Below are 8622 nucleotides of genomic sequence, written 5' to 3' on the forward strand. Positions count from 1 at the left end.
TCCACTCGTTGTAGTAGTCGCTTATGATCCCTTGGTTATCTTTGCAAAGCAGGGAGGCCAAGCGAGGGTTGAACGCGTACCTTCATGGGGTACGTGTCCAGAGCCAGATCAGCGTAGGTCAGGAATGTTCCATCTGAGCCTACTACCCACCTTTGTTGGGGCGAGTATTGAACGTACCTGGAGGCCTGCCAAGGTTTTAACGGGACGGAGGCAAACGTACTGTTAGCCCGCTCGCCGTTTCAAGTAGGTGTCACCCTTCCTTACTCAGGGAACAGAACAGCACGAATGTCAGCCCATCATCGCCATCCGATCCATAATCCGTAGTCCGTTGTCGTTTGCGTTGACCAGTATGCCATAATCAGGATCTTACTGGCATCGATCCTGATGTGCCGGTTGGCACTCCGAGTATTTGGGCTAAGGCACGTTGGAAGCGGTACCAGGTCGCTTGTACAGAGTTGCTTGCGGATGTGTGGCTTTTTATGGAGATCCAACAGAGCCCACTGTTGAAACCCCGCCACATCCTAGGCATCCTCTGCTTGAGCTATCTGGAAACCAGAAGCTCGGTCACTCCCCGAAGGAAGAGCCAAAGGTGGTAATCCACACGGATGTGTGAATGATTTTCGCTTAGGATGATTCCCAAGCTGCCACCCGACTCGCAGAAGGGGGGGTTCGTCAAGCCCCTGGACTCCTGTCCCTGCTGCCCCTTGTCTGTCTGTCTGTCTGTCTGTCTGTCTGTCTGTCTGTCTGTCTGTCTGTCTGTCTGTCTGTCTGTCTGTCTGTCTGTCTGTCTGTCTGTCTGTCTGTCTGTCTGTCTGTCTGTCTGTCTGTCTGTCTGTCTGTCTGTCTGTCTGTCTGTCTGTCTGTCTGTCTGTCTGTCTGTCTGTCTGTCTGTCTGTCTGTCTGTCTGTCTGTCTGTCTGTCTGTCTGTCTGTCTGTCTGTCTGTCTGTCTGTCTGTCTGTCTGTCTGTCTGTCTGTCTGTCTGTCTGTCTGTCTGTCTGTCTGTCTGTCTGTCTGTCTGTCTGTCTGTCTGTCTGTCTGTCTGTCTGTCTGTCTGTCTGTCTGTCTGTCTGTCTGTCTGTCTGTCTGTCTGTCTGTCTGTCTGTCTGTCTGTCTGTCTGTCTGTCTGTCTGTCTGTCTGTCTGTCTGTCTGTCTGTCTGTCTGTCTGTCTGTCTGTCTGTCTGTCTGTCTGTCTGTCTGTCTGTCTGTCTGTCTGTCTGTCTGTCTGTCTGTCTGTCTGTCTGTCTGTCTGTCTGTCTGTCTGTCTGTCTGTCTGTCTGTCTGTCTGTCTGTCTGTCTGTCTGTCTGTCTGTCTGTCTGTCTGTCTGTCTGTCTGTCTGTCTGTCTGTCTGTCTGTCTGTCTGTCTGTCTGTCTGTCTGTCTGTCTGTCTGTCTGTCTGTCTGTCTGTCTGTCTGTCTGTCTGTCTGTCTGTCTGTCTGTCTGTCTGTCTGTCTGTCTGTCTGTCTGTCTGTCTGTCTGTCTGTCTGTCTGTCTGTCTGTCTGTCTGTCTGTCTGTCTGTCTGTCTGTCTGTCTGTCTGTCTGTCTGTCTGTCTGTCTGTCTGTCTGTCTGTCTGTCTGTCTGTCTGTCTGTCTGTCTGTCTGTCTGTCTGTCTGTCTGTCTGTCTGTCTGTCTGTCTGTCTGTCTGTCTGTCTGTCTGTCTGTCTGTCTGTCTGTCTGTCTGTCTGTCTGTCTGTCTGTCTGTCTGTCTGTCTGTCTGTCTGTCTGTCTGTCTGTCTGTCTGTCTGTCTGTCTGTCTGTCTGTCTGTCTGTCTGTCTGTCTGTCTGTCTGTCTGTCTGTCTGTCTGTCTGTCTGTCTGTCTGTCTGTCTGTCTGTCTGTCTGTCTGTCTGTCTGTCTGTCTGTCTGTCTGTCTGTCTGTCTGTCTGTCTGTCTGTCTGTCTGTCTGTCTGTCTGTCTGTCTGTCTGTCTGTCTGTCTGTCTGTCTGTCTGTCTGTCTGTCTGTCTGTCTGTCTGTCTGTCTGTCTGTCTGTCTGTCTGTCTGTCTGTCTGTCTGTCTGTCTGTCTGTCTGTCTGTCTGTCTGTCTGTCTGTCTGTCTGTCTGTCTGTCTGTCTGTCTGTCTGTCTGTCTGTCTGTCTGTCTGTCTGTCTGTCTGTCTGTCTGTCTGTCTGTCTGTCTGTCTGTCTGTCTGTCTGTCTGTCTGTCTGTCTGTCTGTCTGTCTGTCTGTCTGTCTGTCTGTCTGTCTGTCTGTCTGTCTGTCTGTCTGTCTGTCTGTCTGTCTGTCTGTCTGTCTGTCTGTCTGTCTGTCTGTCTGTCTGTCTGTCTGTCTGTCTGTCTGTCTGTCTGTCTGTCTGTCTGTCTGTCTGTCTGTCTGTCTGTCTGTCTGTCTGTCTGTCTGTCTGTCTGTCTGTCTGTCTGTCTGTCTGTCTGTCTGTCTGTCTGTCTGTCTGTCTGTCTGTCTGTCTGTCTGTCTGTCTGTCTGTCTGTCTGTCTGTCTGTCTGTCTGTCTGTCTGTCTGTCTGTCTGTCTGTCTGTCTGTCTGTCTGTCTGTCTGTCTGTCTGTCTGTCTGTCTGTCTGTCTGTCTGTCTGTCTGTCTGTCTGTCTGTCTGTCTGTCTGTCTGTCTGTCTGTCTGTCTGTCTGTCTGTCTGTCTGTCTGTCTGTCTGTCTGTCTGTCTGTCTGTCTGTCTGTCTGTCTGTCTGTCTGTCTGTCTGTCTGTCTGTCTGTCTGTCTGTCTGTCTGTCTGTCTGTCTGTCTGTCTGTCTGTCTGTCTGTCTGTCTGTCTGTCTGTCTGTCTGTCTGTCTGTCTGTCTGTCTGTCTGTCTGTCTGTCTGTCTGTCTGTCTGTCTGTCTGTCTGTCTGTCTGTCTGTCTGTCTGTCTGTCTGTCTGTCTGTCTGTCTGTCTGTCTGTCTGTCTGTCTGTCTGTCTGTCTGTCTGTCTGTCTGTCTGTCTGTCTGTCTGTCTGTCTGTCTGTCTGTCTGTCTGTCTGTCTGTCTGTCTGTCTGTCTGTCTGTCTGTCTGTCTGTCTGTCTGTCTGTCTGTCTGTCTGTCTGTCTGTCTGTCTGTCTGTCTGTCTGTCTGTCTGTCTGTCTGTCTGTCTGTCTGTCTGTCTGTCTGTCTGTCTGTCTGTCTGTCTGTCTGTCTGTCTGTCTGTCTGTCTGTCTGTCTGTCTGTCTGTCTGTCTGTCTGTCTGTCTGTCTGTCTGTCTGTCTGTCTGTCTGTCTGTCTGTCTGTCTGTCTGTCTGTCTGTCTGTCTGTCTGTCTGTCTGTCTGTCTGTCTGTCTGTCTGTCTGTCTGTCTGTCTGTCTGTCTGTCTGTCTGTCTGTCTGTCTGTCTGTCTGTCTGTCTGTCTGTCTGTGTCTGTCTGTCTGTCGGAAACTACTGGACCGATTGGCGTGAAATTTTGTATGTGGGTGCTCTTGGGGTCGGGGAAGGTTCTTAGCTTGGTGTGAGACCACTTCCATGTCCGGAACGGGGGGCTCCCATACACATGACGTTGCGGGGGACGTCCCTATTGAGCTGTGCGTTAAAAAATACAGTAGGCAGGCAGTATAACGTTTGCCGGGACTGCTAGTAATTGATAAAACATATTGTGGAACTCCTATATCGGAAATGGATGTTATTACTATTGATATCTCAAATATCTCAAATCTTATCATGAGTGCCTTTTTCTTCTTATTTATAGCTGTTGGCGGATGGGCGATCCGGCCTTAACCACTAGGCTAGCTGGAGACCCCATGAGTGTCTACATCCCAATAAACTCAGTAAACAAGAGTGATTGCAATACTAGCATAATTATATGATGGGATTGTTAATATCGTCACCTACTAGTTCTTAATTATAATACACACTTAAAATAAAGTACCGTATTCAGCTGTTCTGTTTTCGGTAAAAGTTCAGATTACCAAATGTTCAGCACCATATTACCGAAATTCATCAAAAAATTACCGAACGTTCGGTAAACTCTACTGAACCATCAGTAATGTTTACCGAACGTTCGGTAAAAACTAGCTGAACTTCGGTAAAACTGTGCTGAACTTCGGTAATTCGAATTTTTACCGAAAATAGAACAGCCGAACAAGTGACTCTAAAATAAGTGTGTAGGATAAATCTAATGTTCTAGTTCTTCACAAAACCACAAATCACGATTTATGACCACCTCCGTAAGCAAACGAACCCACTGTGCAACGTGGCTGAGTCCCCATTGCCTGGTGGTTGGTTCGGGTTATGTTTCATCCTCAACGCGCTACCGACGAACCAACCCAGGTACCAATGGGGGGCTATGCGGTTGTTGTTGTTGCTGCTGCTGCTGTATATGTTAGCTTCTTACCGTCCCTCGCTTCGTGGTCTCCAACCCACCACCCATCCTACTTGCGCGAACCTAACCCGACCACCATATCCACGCATCGCAACCAGCATGCGCGTAAATCGCACAAACTATGCGCACACCGCGCTCTCGGGGAATCGTCATCGCAACGCTTGGAGCTTGGAGGGCCGTTGCTCTTGCGCTGGAACAGAAACCGGGACCTAGGCGTGCTCGCGCGCCGCCGCCGTCGTCGTCGTCGTCGTCGTTGAAGCCATCAGCGCTTCAGTGACGTGATCTTGGGCACCGACCGCAGTACGGAGACTTTGCTATATAAATTCCTCGCCGACGGAAGGGTCACTATCAGTCGAGTGTCGTTAATCGATCCAAACGCACAGTTTCGCATTTCGCGGTCAACCCTCCAACAACCCCAAATCAAGCAAAATGAAATTCCTGCTCATGGTACGTGTGTGACTTGTGATTGTGCTTTGTGTCTGTTTGGTGTGGAAGCTTTCCGAGGAAAATCAGTGATCCGTTTCGCAGTTGTTCAAAGTGATCGTTCATTGTAACGGCTGAGAGTGCATCCAAATAACTAAAAGAATTCGATGCAATTAAAAGGAACTCTAGTGAATTGTAAATCATACACAGTGCAACTTGAGTGACTTCAATGCTTCCGCAAGTGACTGCGAAAGGATGCTTCTCAAGCAAGGGCGAAGCTCACATCGAACACAGTGTTTTTTACCCACAATGATGGAGTTAGTCGGTTTCCATAAGTTTTGCTAACTGCAAATCTATATTAGATTTTTTGTTTTTAAATCCCGTATTATTCAACTCGAAAAATATTAAAATTCCTAGCAATATAATTGCAGTTACACAAATATCTCGTTACTCCCACTGCATTGCAAGGATTTACTAAATCCTTGGATTATTTTCCCAGATGCAGCAGATTTTATATTGCCATTTCAGCTTCACAATCTGTCAATCAAAAGTTTCATAATACTTTTAGATTTTTTCAAGAGATACACTCTGGGAACTCAAATTCTCACGCTTTCTGCATCTAAAATTGTAGGTTTCTATACGACTTGAATTATGCTAAATTAGATTTTGAGATAAGCCAACTGTCACTGTGTCTTCAAGCTTATTCCTAACAATTATCATCGACATATGTTGGGTATCTCTGCTGCAAAATCACTCAGAAAGAACGTCCCAATCGAACAGAAGTTCAACATCCGGTAAACACAAATTCGCTAATCAATTTCACCTTCTCACCCACCCACCAGACCATCTGCCTCGTCGTGCTGGCCTTCGCCCTGGTCGCCGCTGTGCCCGCCGTGAACGACGAAAGCATCTTCGGAGCCGATGGAGCCGCCGCCGACGACACCATCAACCCACAGGATCCCCAAGATCTGCTGTTCAAGAAGCTGCTGCTGAAGAAGAAGCTTCTGCTGCTGGGTTAGATAGAAGGAAGGTCTCACCACCTTAACATCGACAAAGCAAACCAATGCCTAGTCTCCAGTGAGGTCGGGGGTCGGTCGGGTCGTCGGGGGAGTGTTCCCCAGGGCAGCTGCCTGGTGCAGATGCGCGACGGGGGATTTATCCCGCTGACTTGGCGCCCTCCGACCACCAAAAGCTTGGGAAGCTTTCTCTTAGAGCGATAGGAATTTCTTTACTCTTAATCTACAATCCACCTATTTGATGCAAATGATTCTATTTTGAACCATGAATGATTGGAGAGGACGACGTGAGTGCAATGAACGACTTTATACTCTATATTTTGTGTATCATAAAACTGCCAGTCAAATAGCTCGAATGTACAACAACCTGAATATATGATAAGACTTACAAATCGAAATCAATCCACTTGTTAAAACTAGACATAATCCGAAAAATTCCCAAAACTTTATCTGCCTCTAGGAATCGACCAAACAAAAGCCAAACAATGATAATTCACTTTCAATGATACAATTCTGACGTCACGAGGCGATCGCCGTTCTAGCCATCAAGAAACGGATCTTGATGATCATTGCTTCCTACCAATCGTCCTCTCGCCCCGTTCCTCCACTTGATTTGTTCTGCCTTTGTGGGAGAATCGTACCCGAGCAGAAAGGAATAACAACAGCATAAGGAGCTGTGTTATTTGAGTAAAATAGCTGAATAATAGAATCGATTATTTTTAAGTTATTAACATAACATATTATGTTATAAACTTGTCTGTCATAAGCGGCAAAATAACAAATATCATAACAAAAAAATGTTCTTGCAAAACCATTTAAATAACTTGTTTTGTTAGTTTCAATAACAACTTAATAACAGTGAATTTGGAAAATATTTTAATAACAAATTTTGATATTAACTTGTTATTGATAATAATCGGAAATCAAAATTTGTTATGATATCAAAACCGTAACTATGTTAATTGTGATACTTATTATATAAAATTATTCCCTTTGTCTCACAAACCCACCAATAACATGAGTAACAATACTTTAAATGATCGAAAAACACTATATTCACTTTTAATTCATTCTTAGGGTGATGCACAAATTATGTCACGCAAAATCGACCTTTTTCAACCCCCTGCCCCCTATGTCACACTTTTTGTATGGGACCTCATTATTTTTTTATGGGTCGTCACGTTCTGTAAACACACACCAAATCCCCCTCTTTCCCCCTAAAGGCGTGACGTAATTTGTGCATGACCCCTAAGTGTATATGAAGGAATAATCTTCCAGAAATTTCTCTGAGAGTTCTTCCAAGAAATCATTCACAGATTTTCAAAGACTCCACTAGAAATTCATCCAGAATGATGAACAGAATCCCTTCAAGGATTTCTTCAGAATTTCCCGTGATTATTTGTTCCGAATTTCACCTTAAGATTTTTCTGAAAATTTCACCAGGAGCTTTTTCCGAGGAATTCTCTTGGAGTTTTTCAAAAGATTTTGCCAAGAATTCTAATAATTGCTCAGAAGAAAAACTTTTTGAATTTCTAAGAAGATTGCACCAGGAGTTCTTTCGAAGACTTCTTCAGGGTATCGAAGGGCTCCTTCAGAACTTCCAAGTGTTTTTCCGAACATTATTAAGAAATTTTCAGAGGATTGGTTCAGAATTGTTCTACCTAACTGTGCTATTGTTGATAAGTTGATAAATAGTACAATAACAAAACTTGTACTTCAACAAAACATGTTATTGAAATGTAATTGAGTAAATGTATATCAATAGCTTGATTATGACAAAATGAGATTGTCCAACAAAATTTGTTATGGAAAAGCTATACCTTGATAACACCGTTCAACACTAAATTTTGTTATGGGATGAGAAAAAAATATAACAGGGGTTTGGGACCCTAGAAGTGTCATAGCGAAAGATTTTTTGAAAAATATTGGACCGGGTCTTCACAGTTTAAAACTGAAGTTTGTATGGAGAACTTGGGATGTTCAATTTATATGTGCATTAGAACGCGCTGTGCATATATTTAGGCGTTAGGCAATAACGAAACTAACCCAAATACCGAAAACGCCTAAAAATATGCACGGCACGTTCTAATGCACATATCAATTGAACACCCCAAGTTCTCCATACAAACTTCAGTTTTAAACTGTGAAGACCCGGTCCAATATTTTTCAAAAATTCTTTCACTATGACACTTCTAGGGTCCCAAACTCCTATTATTTTTTTTCTCATCCCATAACACCAAATTTTGTAAAATTTTGTCGAACAGTGTAATTAAATAATAACAAAACAAGATATAAAAACAGGTTATGTGATTCCGTAGTTATTAATTTGATATTCTCCTCTGCTCGGGTAGGGGTGCGCTGCTGCCGCACAGTGAAGCACCTAGTACATCAAAACTGATCAAAATTATGTTGACGTTTTTTCACAACCCAAATGCAACCCAAATTAGTAATGAAATGTATTTCATAGTTTTCAATGAATTTTGTAACAATAAATTCACCTAGCAGTGAGAAACAACCAATCTAACCGACTTCAACAAGATATATTTTTTTTTTCAAAATAATACAACCATTCCATAGAAAATCGATATAGTGTGTCTCCGAACATCGTGATACTTAGTGGTTTTGTAGTTTATTGAAAATAATTAGACCCGTATTTTTTTATTTCGTCTTAGGGTGACCAATTTTATGATTGTAAAAATCAAGATTTTTCGGAACTAAAATTTTTCAAAAAATCACAGCTTTTGAAACAGTTGACCGATTTTAAACTTCTTCTTTTTTTTTTGCTTGAAAGCTGTTGAATTCTAGTTTTCAGCAAAAATACGTTCAAAGGGCCAAATAGTGTTTTTAGGCAAATAATATCATATAATAATATAATTATCACGGTTTTTTTTTCAGAGTGTTTC

At 43.7% G+C, this 8622-nt stretch overlaps 1 long non-coding RNA gene across 1 annotated transcript; it reads left to right on the forward strand.

The window, feature by feature from the left end:
* Positions 1–4243: 4243 nt before the first annotated feature.
* LOC115268520 (uncharacterized) lies at positions 4244–6117 on the forward strand. Its single transcript, XR_003898323.2, has 2 exons — positions 4244–4727; positions 5546–6117. It is a non-coding gene; the product is annotated as an uncharacterized LOC115268520 (long non-coding RNA).
* Positions 6118–8622: the final 2505 nt, after the last annotated feature.

The sequence above is a fragment of the Aedes albopictus genome, chromosome 2 (assembly GCF_035046485.1).
Source record: "Aedes albopictus strain Foshan chromosome 2, AalbF5, whole genome shotgun sequence".
In the NCBI taxonomy this organism is placed as follows: domain Eukaryota; kingdom Metazoa; phylum Arthropoda; class Insecta; order Diptera; family Culicidae; genus Aedes; species Aedes albopictus.